The 12,595-nt window shown below is 41.5% G+C and overlaps 1 long non-coding RNA gene across 1 annotated transcript in view; it reads right to left on the reverse strand.

Moving 5' to 3' along the window:
• Nucleotides 1–244: 244 nt before the first annotated feature.
• LOC125618984 overlaps nt 245–12,595 on the reverse strand; it is a 40,970-nt gene continuing 28,619 nt past the window's right edge. The window contains exons 2-3 of the long non-coding RNA XR_007350436.1: nt 2,293–2,489; nt 245–1,472 (exon numbers count right to left, since the gene is read on the reverse strand). This is a non-coding gene — a long non-coding RNA (uncharacterized LOC125618984). The remainder of the gene's footprint in view (nt 1,473–2,292; nt 2,490–12,595) is intronic.

Genomic DNA, 12,595 nt, shown 5'->3' on the forward strand with positions numbered 1-12,595 from the left:
GCAACAATCCCCTGAACCCTTAAGAGGCATTTTTCTTCAATATTTCATGGAGGCCACACCCATTCCTTCCTCAATCTTACCATCTCCTGCGCATAGAATGAAGGAACTGAGACTCAGAGCTATTGAAAAACTTATCCAAGGTCACACGGTGGGAAGTGTCATATTTATTATTTTCCATATTTTTATTGGCACATTATAGTCGTACATAATGGTGGGATTTGTTATATAATCGTACATGCACAAATATAACAATATAATATGACCAATATCATTCCCCAGTATTTTCCCTTGGGAAGCATCATATTTAAATCCAGGTTGTATGATTCCAAATTCCAGCCACACAGCCCATACTATCCCCCAACTATATTCTAAACACACAGCCAAAACTGTTCATGAACACTTGCAATTTATCCCAATTCTAAATGCACAAAAATGTAATGCTTTTAAAGATGCCCCACCTCTGAGACCAGAGGAGGAGGAGTGCGGTAGGTGCTGCCTTGGAGATGTATTTAGTCTGTGGCATGGCTCCTCTATACTTCCAGACACCTGGCAGTCCCGTCTGGGCTCTGTGGAGGATAATAGATAATACAGCTGAGGAGTCAAGGTTGAAGCTTTAGACCCTGGAAAACAGGCTTTCACTGTTTATTTCATAAGGTGTCCTTGGCTCCTCCAGGAACTAGGCCAGGGGCTGAGCAGGGATGCTGGGAACACAGTTGGTCCCCTGAGCAACCCATCAGTGTGTGTGCTTTTCTGTCGATGGTTAAAGGTGACTTCCTGAGTTCCAGTGTAGACTCTGTCTATGACCTGAGCAATTCATTTGGTCTTTCTATGCTTCAGTTTTACCACCTGGGAAATGGGAATAAGTGTCACCCAACCATCTTATCTGAGTCAGTTATTAATATGATGATGCTGGATAGCAAATGACCCCCAAATCTCAGTGACTTACCCCAATAAGGGTTTATTTATCATTCAAAGGCCTTCAGGTTGACAGGTCTACTTCAGGCTGCAGGCTAAGTTCAGGTCTTTTCCACTGTCTCTCACGTTGGGGTGAAAGGAGCCATGACCTGGAGGATGATCTTCCTATAACCAAGGAGCCCAAGAGGACTGGCCGAGCATGTGAGCATAGGTTTTGGTTGGATGTAGAATACATTGCATCTGCCCATATCCCAGTAGCCAAAATACATCACATGAACAAATTCCAAGCCTGTGAAGTGAATGTCCCACATGAAAGCCATGGGAAGATTAGGGAGCTGTTTCAGTTACTATTGATGTGTAAACCTTCATTCCAAAACTTAGCAGCACAAACCAACCTGATTCACTTGCATTTCATTGGTCAGGAATTTGGAAAAGGCTCAACACGTCAGTTCTCACTTGGGATCGTTCCTGTGACTATAGTCAGGTGGAAGCTGGGTTCCGGGCATCTGAAGGCTCCACTGGGCATGGCTGCCACTTAAGGCTGATAGTCAGCTGGGCTGTCAATCAAAATACCCAGCAGTGCAGTCTTAGGGAATCAGAGTCAGACTTCTGACATGGTGCCCCGCTTCACCCAGAGTAAACATCCCAAGAGACCCAGGCAGAAGCTACAAGACCTTTTCTGACTTTGCCTTTTAAGTTACATGGCATTAATTCCACTGCATTCTACTGCTTACAAGTAACTCAGGAAAGTTGACCCAAATTCAAGGGCAGCAGACACAAAACCCACCTCGCAAGTGTCAAAGACTTTGCAGGCGTGGGTCTAAACTATTACAAGAGGCAAATCAGGAAAATGAATAAGTAATATTATCTACCCGCTCCCTGTCAAAACTTGCTGCAGATATGTCTAAAGTACTTAGTACAGTGCATGGTGCAGAAGGCACTTAATAAATGGTAGCCATACAAGATCATAGGGTCTCTGAGTGGAGATTCCAGGTGAGCCACGTATCTAGCACATAACTCCGTCAAGGTAGCTGGTCTACCTTGCTGTGGCCAAAGGGAGCAGCAATGGGGCTATCACCTGCAGCTCACCTGCAGTGTGCCAAGCGCTGTGCAGAGACATCTTCATCCAGCGTCTGATGTAATCTCCACAGCAAGCTCGTGAGCTTGTGTCATTGTTATTATTCTTCTACTCTGAAAACTCTCACGTCCACCTGTCAAACGTTAGGCTGTTGCAGGAACACCACAGTGGGAGGGCGTACTTGGATGAGCAGCCAAGCATTCCCCCCACCACCGTCACCTCTCCTCCCTGTTCAACGGTCCGCATCATGAGAAAGCCCAAGCGACTGGCTTTTCCCTCTGTCGCAGCTGTAGTCCTACCTCATGTGTCACTCCGGTCTCTTTCATGTCACTGAGCGCTTCAGATCTCTCTGTGCATCCTGTGCCCAGGACAGAGCTTGGCCCAGAGGAACGTGGAGGCTTTCCCTTTGTGCTTCATGCCCCTCTCCACCTGGATGGGCCACATCTGTGGGCCTCCTGGACCTCTGCTTCTGGTGGGGTTTGACCAGAGGGGCATCCTGATGGAGGATCAGAGGAAGAGAGGAGGGTACAGTCAGGGCGTTTGTTACCCAGCTGCCTCTCTAAGAGGTCACGGGATCCAGCTGTGCCCCACAATGAGGGCCCACTCCCCTTCCCCAGCCTTCTCTCCATAACACTGGCCACCCAGGCTCCGTGGTTGGGACTTCCTCCTGCTGCCTTCCCGTGGACCTGGGGATCTGAGCCCAGTTTTGCCTTGAGTGTTTTAGGTTCAGTTGGCCTCCGCCGTGCTCAGGCCCTTGTAAGTAGTCTCGTGAACTCTTTCTGAATTGACCTAACTGGGGTGGGCTGGATGCAGCCCAATGACCTTGGCTGATCCAGAGCACTCAGGCAACAGTGGCCAGACACACATATTTCAGGCTGAAAGGCCCATGACCATGGACTCACCTCGACACACAGTCTAGGCCAGGAGACCCGTGACACCATGGAGGGGGGTAACCAGCCCTGTCAATGAGCCATTAAACTGTCCCTTGTTCCCACTTGGAGCTGTCAGGCTTCCATCTGAGGCTTCATTAGGGACAGAGCCTTTCTCTTCTGACATATCAGTGACAGAGAGGATTTCAATTAGAGCTGCAAGGGCCCTCGAGGCCCTGATACATCTCACGACTGACAGTCCCACAGCATCCTGAGGCCTGCCAGCCTGCCCCCCGTCCTGTCCCCCTCCCACGAGGCTGGGCGGGCACAGTGAGCCCTCCCCAGGCCTGCAGTCTTCCAGCTCACAGTCAGATGGATGCGACAGACTGCACACCAAGGGAACCTCCGGAAGCATCCCTTAGAGGGGTGCCGTTGACGCCAGGTCTCCTTATGGACACAGCCAAACCCCTCCTGCCCCTGCTCAGATCCCTCCAAAGCTCAAATGCTACCTGAGCCCTACCTGAGCTCCCCTCCCTGACCCCTAGACTGAGTCGGTGTCTCCTTTTCTACACTCCCAAAGCACCTTGCTTTCTCCCTCCTCGCCCTCATCACAAGTGGCTTCAGTCAGTCACTTGGATAATCATCTGCATTCTGTTCTCCAGTCAGATCACTCCTTGGCTCAGACTCTCAGCTGGCTTCCCATGTCACTCAAATAAAGCCAGTCTTCACAGTGGTCCCTGAGGACTACCCAATCAGGTTTCCATGAGCTCCTGCTTCTTCTTTTTCTTTTACACTACTCAGACTCCCTGGACTCTCTTCGGGGTCTGGAACACATCAAACACATCCCTGCCTCAGGGCCTTTGCATATGCTTGCTCCTTTGCCTAGACTGCTGCTACCGTAATTTTCCCTGCTTTTTCTTGGATGTTTTGGATGTGCCAGTTTTCTAGCTGTAAATTCTTTTAACTTTTGTTTATCATGGATGGTTTTTATTTCATCATCAAATCTAAAGCTTAATTTTACTTGATATAAGACTCTTGGTTGGCATCTATTTTCTTTCAGAGCTTGATATATGTTGTTCCAAGATCTTCTAGCTTTCAGGATCTGGGTTGAAAAATCTACCATTATCCTAATTGGTTCCCCCCTATATGTAATCTGATTCCTTTCTCTCGTGGCTTTTAATATTCTCTCCTTATTCTGAATGTTGGGCATTTTCATTATAATGTGGCTGGGTGTGGATCTGTTGTGATCTTGTACAATTGGCATCCTGTAGGCTTCTTGAATTTGATTTTCCAATTCATTCTTCCTGTTTGGAAGGTTTTCTGATATTATTTCACTAAAGAGATTGTTCATTCCTTTGGTTTGGAACTCATGATTTCCTCTATCCCAATAACTCTTAAATTTTTTTATGCTATCCCATAATTCTTGAATGTTCTGCTCATGGTTTCTTACCATTTTCACTGTGTGGTCTACATTCTTTTCAAGACTATATATTTTGTCTTCATTGTCAGATGTCCTGTCTTCCAAGTGGCCTACTCTGTTGGTGATGCTTTCAATTGAACTTTTAGTTTAGTTTATTGTTTTTTTCATTTCAAATATTTTTTTGGTATTTTTTTAGAACCTCTATCTCCCTTTTGAAGTGACTTCTACTTCCTGTATTTGTTTATGTAGCTCCTTGTCAAAATGATCTTTTGCTGCCTGTACTTCCTCTCTTCTATCATCCTTCAATTCACAGAACATTTTAATTATGTGCATCCTGAACTCCTTCTCTGTAATTTCTTCTGCTGTGGTTGCCATGGATTCTAATAATTGGTATCTTGATTTGTTTGGGGCACTTTCTTCGTGTGTCTTCCCTTCAAGTCTGTGGGTCCAGGGTGTTATCGTTTTTACCCTATAGGTTTGTAGTGCTCCTGTAGGGTTCCAATACCTCTCCTTTGTGGGAAAGGACAATGTTGACAGATCCCAATATCAACAGTATATCACCTATGATCAGCTCGTTGTTATTAAGGCATTTAAAGTTTAGTCATGATGTGCAGAATTGTTGAATTCAATTATTATCTATAATATAATCAGTAGGTTTGTAAAAGGGCTTACAGTTTCTGATGGTGGACAATGAACTGGGGGTGAGGCGTAGAATGACATGCTGAGGAGGTAGGATGTGAGGATATAGAGTTAATATGTCTTAGGAACTGTGAAGGAGAAATCTAATGAAGAGGGTTAGTAGCAAGATAATAGAGAGGAAGTAATTTGGGGTAGGCAAGTATGTGGGAAGACAGTGGAGTACATAAAACAAACCCACATATGTATTCGGAAAAGTAAAGCATGTTAAAATAGTGAAAATTGGAGGGTAAAAGAAAAGTAAAAGAAAAAAAGAAAAGAAAAGAAGGGCATATACAACACACCTGTAATATATTTTTCAGATGTCCCAGGCCTCAAAATCCTAATTCATGCAAAGTTCTTGGTTTCACGTATGGTGGGGATGTGAGGGCAGGAGAACAGAGGAGGAGAAGAAAAGGAGAAAAAAATTCTCGAAGGAAGAAACCAGGACTGTTGCTAGCTTTAGAGTTCAGTGTCTTTCCTGCTTCTCTTCTCATCCAATAGGTGGGGTTGTCTGTTGTTAGCTGGTGTCTCCGCCCTCAGGATGGTGAAGGTAACAGGGTGGGAAGGCAGGTCCTGATGCAGGACTCCTGGAAGTGGGGAGTGGCACCTGCCAGTCCCTGCAGGGAGACTGCAACTCAACAGTCTCTTTTTCCGTCTGCTCCTATGACTTGAGCGCCTGGTCCTCTCTCCCTCTCTTGCCTGAAGACTTCCCAGTTCCTGGTCTCTCTGTTAGTCTCCAAACTTTTGCCCCATTTCCCTCTCCCTTAGCAGTTCCCAACTGAGGCACCTCTCTCACTGGGGCTCCCGTGGGTGGTGCCCTGGTCACACTGCACACCCGCCCCACTGAGAGCTGTTCTGTGTTGGGCAGCTACTGAGCTGGGTTACCGCCACTGGGGAGAGGGGGGAGTTGGAAACCAGGTACCTGGCCAGCTGGAGTTCCAATCTGGGAGCTGCCCCCACCACCTACAGTGAGGAAGGTGAGCCAAGATGGCAACAGTCTGCTTCCAGCGCCGAGGTGTCAGGTGGGGTGGGGGTAGCCAGCGATGGCGTTGTGCCATGTGTTCAGAGATGAGCTCTGTGTCACTCAGTATTGTGGCTTTGGCTGTCTTCAGAGCCTGTGAGTTGCCCCCAGGTAGATACCGCCTAGGGGACTCTGGTAGTAGCTGTGGAGTTGAGTCGCAGGATGGAAGTGACCAGGGGAGCCCCTTGTCGGTGGTAGATGGGGGTCCACAGGGGAGTGGCAGCCTGAGTTCCTGTGGGGAGGTAGCAGCTGAGTGTCCTGCATTGGAGCAGAGTGGCATCTGGGAGTCCTGCAGTGGTGCTGATAGGTGATCCTGTTAAGGCACTGCGAGCCCTGCATGGGCTTGAACTTCAGGAGTGGGGTGTGGGGAGCGCAGAGTCCTCCTCCAGTGCTGAGCCCTGCGTTGGGGCACAGCACTGGTGATTTCTGCTGGAGAGCAGCTGTAGAGGGGTCCTCTATCACTCTCAGAGAAGCAGTATTGCCACTAGTTGAGACCCTGGTCACAGAGTGATACAGAATGCTTCCTCCCTCTGGCCCACCATCTTGGATTCCCATGTTTTTCATTTTGATGATGTTCAATGTGTCTAATTTTTCTTTTGTTGTTTGTGCTTTTGGCACCCTATTCCAAGAACCCATTGCTAAATCCAAGGTCATTCCATACAATGAAATGTTATTCGGCTATGAAAAGGAATGAAGTATGGACACATTCTGCAACATGGGTAAATATCCAAAGCAAGAGACGTCAAAAGATTTACCCTTATGTTTTCTTCTAAGAGTTTTATGGGTTTAGTCCTTATATTCAGGTAGTTGATCCATTTTTAGTTTATTTTTGCCCCAGAACTACTTGTTGAGGATGAAGACATGTTTCTCCATTGAATGGACTTGGCACTTTTATCAAAAATCAATCAGCCATAAGTTTCTGGGTTTCTTTCTGAACTTAACTGTTCTATCCCATTGGTCTCTATATGTCTATCCTTATATCAGCATTACACTGTTTTTATTACTTTAACTTTGAAATAAGTTTTTGAAATCAGGGAATACAAATTCTCCATGTATTTCCTTTTTAAGATTTCTCTATTCAGGATCTCTTATTATTTTACATAAATATGAGAATCAGTTTTTCCATTCCTGGAAAGAGAAGGCCATTAGAATTTTGATAGGATCTCCATTAAATCAATACATTGATTAATTATTCCAGTCCAAGAACATGGGATGTCTTTTCATTTATTTTGATTTTTGCTTTCTTTAATTTTTTCAGTAATATTTTGTATTTTTATTTTTGCTTTCTTTAATTTTTTCAATAATATTTTATATTTTTAACCATACTAGTATTTCACTTCCTTGTTTAAATTTATTGATATGCATTTAATTCTTCTGGATGCTACATAAATATAATTGTTTTCTAGTTTTCTTCTCAGATTTATAAAAGCATTTGGTTTTATGTTTGTTTTTTGTTTGTTTGTTTGGTAACTTTTTTTATTACCAAGTAAATATACAATTTTTAAATTTTTTTTAATTTGTTGTTTTTTGATATATATGACAATTTGTGTGTGTATTTTGACAAATTATACATACATGGGGTGCAACCCATTACAATTTTGATCCCATTCTTGTGGTTGAACATGATGTGAAGTTACACTGGTCATGTATTCATGTATGAACAGAAGAAAGTTATGTTCAGTTCATTCTCTGTCTTTCCTATTCCCATCTCTCCTCCCTTCCCTTCATTCTCCTTTGTCTAATCCAATGAACTTCTATAATTCCCCTTCCTACCCTCCCTTGTTATGGTTTCGCATCCATACATCAGAGAGAATATTTGACCTTTGGTTTCCCGGGGAATGGCTTATTTCATTTAGCATGATATTCTCTAGTTCTATGCATTTATGGGCAATTGCAATAGTTTCATTCTTCTTTGTAGCTGAGTAATATTCCATTGTATATATACATATTTTCTTTATTCATTCATCTGTTGAAGGGCACCTAGGTTGTTTCCTTAGCTTGGTGATTATTAATTGAGCTACTATAAGCATTGAGGTGGTCCTTTTCGTATATACCCAGGAGTGGAAAAAAATGGGTCAAACAGTGGTTCCAATCCAAGTTTTCTGAGGAATCTCCATTCTGCTTTCCAGTTGAGCTCCTATAAACACTGATGTGGCTGCATCACTGTAGTATGCTGATTTTAAGTCCTTTGGGTATAAGCCAAGGAGTGGGATAATTTGGTCAAATGGTGAGACTTCAAAGATTATATAGTAAATGGATCCATCTTTCAATGGGCTCTTAAGCAGTATACAACAAAGCATGTACTTTGAGCAACATCACTATAAGACAGTAACGTATTCTTTTTAGCTTTTACCTGTTGTAGTCCACTACAGTGTTTCCAAAACTTCTACACATTGTTCTTTACATATTATATAAGCATTCTTAAATGCTGCAGGTAGAAGACAAACTAATGCCTTTCTGAAATTTGTTTGGATAAATATTTTAAAATGTGTGTGTGATCTAATGTTCCAAATTTAAGAATTTATTCTAAAAAGATAACCTTAGAAGCACATGAAGATATTTAGGGGGGAAAGTTCCTTTATTTTTTAATTTCTGATTATTAAAATTTGAAATGATGGGGCATTCATATAATGAAATGAATACTGTTTAGGCATTTATACAATGATGGTGTAGAATTATTTAATTAAAATGGAAATATGATCACAATATGTTGTTACATTATTTTAAAAAACAGCATGTGCAGCTCATTGAGGTAAAATTATATATTGACGCACATGCCTCCAAAGATCTAATAAGATGTTCTGTCAAATGGTGGTCAGATTTGAGATTTTCTTGGACACTTTAAATACTTGAAAGGAAAGCTGAAACATAGTAAAAAATCAATCTTTTTCTAAGTCTATAAATTTCATTCATTCCCAATCAAAATAACTAAAGGTTTTTATTTTTAAAAGTATTTGACAAAATAACTTCAATGTTTGTCTAGGAGAATGAGTGTATAATAAAAACCAGAAATGTGCTTTTTTAATTTTATTATTATTATTTTGAAATTTTTTTAAAAGAAAAAATTGAGAGGAGTTTTGTCTTATCATATCTTAAATATATCAATGTACTACATGTGCTAATGGCCCTAGACTATGATTATTTTGCTAACAACATGAAGGGGACTTTCAATAAGCATCTGTAGAATAAAATGATGAATGAAAATGTATTTCTAGTTATCAGAGAAAAGCAATTTGAACTATGACTGTTAAATCAGCAAGAAAAATTATAATCCTTATTGTTGAGGCAGCTGTGTAAACAAAGCATTAAGCATTGATGACGGAAGTATAAATCGGCACATATTTGGTCCTGCAAATTAGTTACATTTTTATATATTAATGTATTGATGCAAAACTATTAATAACAGTGCATTTGAAAGCAATATTTTCCCAGCAATTGGAGATCGTTTAAATTTTTTATGATATATACACATGATAGAATACTATCAAGCCATTAAAATTATAACATAGATATACACTTCTTCACATGGAAGATGCTTATAATTTACTGTTAAATATGTTTTTTAAAAGAACAAAATTATAATCTACTATTTAATAAGTAGTTAAAGAGCCTTTAGATGGTCTGATGCTGATGAAAGACGAGCCAGAATTCCTTCCCTCATGAGGTTTACTGTCTAGTGGGGGGAAAGAATACTAAAAAAAGAAGACTGTGGGTTATGGCAGAAAAATGCAGGCTACTGAGGGATGTCAGACTGGGACACTTGATCTCAAGTGAAGATTTCCTGAGTAAGATTGTCCAGGACCAATAGGAGAAACAGGGGAGGAAAAGGGTGATCGAAGACTAGGCAGTGTTCTCTGAGGAGGTAGATGTGAGTGTGTGCAAGAAAGAAAAAAGGTAGACCTCATCAGAATAAGATAAAGTTTTAGAGCTTTATCCAAAATGTAATAGGGGAAGGTGACGAAGTAATTTAGGCAGGAGAGGGACATGATCAGTGTAGTGTTTTCAAAAGACCAGAGCCTGGTTGTGCTGTAGAGAACAGAGTGAATGCTCAAAAATCAATATTATTGCATTTTAAAAACACAAACTGTGTATATTATATACACTTACGCATATAATTAATACATCTATATATATCATATACAATTATACACAGTTTTTACACTATGTATATTATGCATAAGTATACTTAAATATATATATGTATACACATACACATCTATGAATAATATATATATATATATATATATATATATATATATAGTATACCTCTAATGGCTTTAAACACATAACTATGGGCATTCAATTTATATATTAACCCGTTTTATATATATATGTGTGCAAATATATATATATTTGTGCTTACTATATATAACTAGGTAGCATATAGATATAGAATATTTAACATATATTATACTGGTAAAATTAGATATATAATATATATCCAAGCATATAATATATAAGCTATATAGTCTATCTGTAACCTGTACATATAAAATTAACTATATATTTATATATGAAAAGTGTGCATATAGACCTACATAAATTATATATGTATTATATATGTGTGTGTGTCTATACTGTATGCCTATGTGTATTGTGTATGTTATTTGTATTATATATATACTTATGTGTATCCCTTATAATCTATTTATATTTTTAATATACCAGTGTATATTTTGTATATATGTGTGAGCTACATATTGTGTGTGTGTGTGTATGTGTGTGTTAGTCAGCTTTATAATCACTATGACTCAGAGTGGTCTATGAGTTCCTGGGCAGCTGAGCATAATAAAATGAATCCTGGGTATCAGCACTCTAGGCACCCCTGTGTGAACATGGTGTCCCCAAGTTCTCTGAAAAGAGTTTTCACTTCTGTACCATTGAGGCTGCAGTGGTCTTACTGATTCCCAAGATGCCCGCGATTTTCTATTGTCTCTGCACAAAGTGTTTAACTTCCCATTAGTGGCAGTAATCTCTTCAGCAACCACAACTTCTTGGCCCTGATTTTACAGGCACTTTTCTGGTCAAATTGAAAGTTTTTAAAATTTTTTTCTTCCACTTTTTCTTCTCAATTCTAACAAAAAAAAAAAATTGGCTAAAATCTTCCAGCAATACTCAGGGCCACCATCAGAATGTTGTGATACCTTGAAATTTCCTCTGCCAGAATAATTATTCCATCATCTTTAAATTCAGTCCCACAGAAAGCCTCAGGACATGGGCAAAATGTAAACAACTTCTTTGCTAGAATTTAACATAAATGGCCCCTAATCCAATTTCCAATAGAGTCCCCATTCCCCTTTGAAACCTCATGAGCACAGTCTTTACTGTCCACATTTCACTTGACATTCTCGCCTTCTCTGCTCCCACCAGAATCACACAGTAAGCTCTGCTTAAAACATTCTTAAGATATCTCCAGTCTGTATCTCCAAGTGTTTCCAAATTCCTCCTGCAAAGTAGTTCCAAAGGCTTATGGGCCACATGGTCAGGTACTGTGACAGCAATGACTCAACTTCTTGGTACCAATTTTTGTGTCTGTGCATTTAATCACTGATTAAAATACCTGACAAGAGCAACTTAGAGGAGGAAAAGCTTGTTTGGGCTCATGGTTTCCAAGGCTCAGTCCGTGGTTCATCAACTCTAGAACCAAGGTGAGGTAGAACATAATGGCAGAAGGACATGGTGGAGGAAAGCTGCTCAGCTCATGGTAGTCAGAAAGGCAAAAGAGAGAAAGAGCAGTCAGGGGGGCAAGATATAAACCCCAAGGCACACCCCCAATGGCTAAATTCATCTGATATGCATCTAACTGTCAACAGCTGTGCCGCAGTCTGGCTGGGCACAAAATCACAAGCCACTCAAGCAGGAACAAACTTTATTTCCAAAACTCCCGTGAACTCCGCGCACACGGCCTTCTCTCGGGACACACCACACCAACCAGCAATCCCTCCTCCGGAAATCCCTCCTACCGCACTTCCCCAACCAATGGGAACTCTCCGGGAGTCCCAGAGAGAGCTCCAAAGTACCAAGCTGAGGCGGACAGCAGGGGTCTAATATCCAATTGAATGCACATCTTAACATAATCATTATCATCTCAATGGCTTGCTGGCGTCACCTTTCAACCAAAAATGCCATGCGTCATTCCTACTCAGCTATGGCTCTCAGCACAGCTGGGTTATGAAATCATAGAAAATTACATCTCCCTCTTTTTGTTTTTTTAATTTTCTATCTTCTCTTGCATTGCCTTCTAGTGAACAGATATTATACATTTATTAAAATGAAGAAAGGAAAACTAAGGCACTTGGAAGTTAAAAGAGTACTCCATACACCTCATTCCTCCCCGTGGCCAGGACACAATGTCCCCTAGAAAGATCCTTGGGCACGCTGCCTTCACCTCCAGACTCCCCACTGAGGGCCACTCAGTAGGACCCCTGTGTTCTGGGAGGGCAGGTTCCCTCACAGCTCAGCCTCCAGCTCTGTTAGCAGCCTGACTGCCCCTCAAGCAGAGCAGCCCCAAGAGTCTCAGGAGTTAATGAAGTGGCCGCAGGAGCCCCAGCCTGCAGGCACAGCTGCAATGCTAAGCCAAGGGAAGGGCTCTCCATGGAGACAAAGTCCAAGTC

This window comes from Marmota marmota, unplaced genomic scaffold (genome assembly GCF_001458135.2).
Source record: "Marmota marmota marmota unplaced genomic scaffold, marMar, whole genome shotgun sequence".
Lineage (NCBI taxonomy): Eukaryota > Metazoa > Chordata > Mammalia > Rodentia > Sciuridae > Marmota > Marmota marmota.